The following is a 1,053-nucleotide window of genomic DNA, read 5'->3' on the forward strand; positions in this document are numbered from 1 at the left end:
CCCCCCCAGCCGATCCCACATGGCTCGCCTCCGCTCAGGCCTGGCCCAGCAGGTAGGAGACGCCAGCGTGTGGCAGAGCGCCATGCCGTGGGCCCTGCCTTCTCGGCTTCGCTCTGGCGAGTGCACGCGCCCTCTGGAAAAGTAAACAGAGACCGACTCCCCCAGGTCAGCCCAGTGCCCTCGCTCACGGAGGGGCGTGTCTGCCGTTGTGGGCAGGCGCAGCCGCAAGGCCATGAGCCCTTCCCAGGCAGTGATGACGATTCTTGGCCTACACGGGAGGTCTGGGCCGCACCCCGCCTGCAGCTGTGCTCTGCCGTGATCTGGGTGGGGCCATGGGAGTGGGGTCAAGCCCCTGGGGGGCGCTGTCCGCTTGCCCTGTCCGTGGGAATAAATAAACCTCTTCAAAAACAAAACAAGCCTGGGACCAGCAGTTGGCGTAATGGCTATGTCGCTGGACTACGCGCCCCATAGCAAAAACCTCTCAAAACAAACAAACAAACAACAACAAAAACACAAGCCTTCCCTGAAGGTGTTTGCAGACACCCTGAGAGGATTCACATGGCAGCTCTCGCCAGAAGACCAGAGGGCTGCCCCTCCGAGCCTCGGGCCGACCCTGGAGGTAAAGATGGACCAGCACAGACCTTGGGCCGGCCCTGGGGTAGCTGAGTCGCCCTCCCAGGGTGACACCCACCCTGCTCCCCTCCACACACAGCAGGGCCAGGTGCCAAGAGGGCTCCAGCTGCCATTCTGAAGCTCTCAGTCACCACGGGGAAGGTCACCCGTGGGGGCAGCTGCTGGGCCGTGGGAGGCTGGCTGGGGCCCACCCTATCAGAAAGATGAGAGGCCGAGGGCGTCTCATGTGTTTCTCTGGTGCCCGCCGAGCTTCATGGGGCTCCTGCCCATGCACTGCACCCCGCCTCACGCTCCATGCCTCAGCGAGAGCCCGTACCTGGCTTTCTCTTACCTGTAGACACGGGCCTGGGCCGGAACATGGCCCGCAGCTGGCCTGTACCCTCCATGCTGCCTGAAAGGCTGCCCCCCCCCTCCGGGGCC

At 64.1% G+C, this 1,053-nt stretch overlaps 1 protein-coding gene across 1 annotated transcript in view; it reads right to left on the reverse strand.

The window, feature by feature from the left end:
• DACT2 (dishevelled binding antagonist of beta catenin 2) overlaps positions 1-1,053 on the reverse strand; it is a 15,866-nt gene that overhangs the window by 2,352 nt on the left and 12,461 nt on the right. The gene's annotated exons all lie outside the window — the stretch shown is intronic.

The sequence above is a fragment of the Tupaia chinensis genome, unplaced genomic scaffold, assembly GCF_000334495.1.
Source record: "Tupaia chinensis unplaced genomic scaffold, TupChi_1.0 Scaffold000132_1, whole genome shotgun sequence".
Taxonomy (NCBI): Eukaryota; Metazoa; Chordata; class Mammalia; order Scandentia; family Tupaiidae; genus Tupaia; species Tupaia belangeri.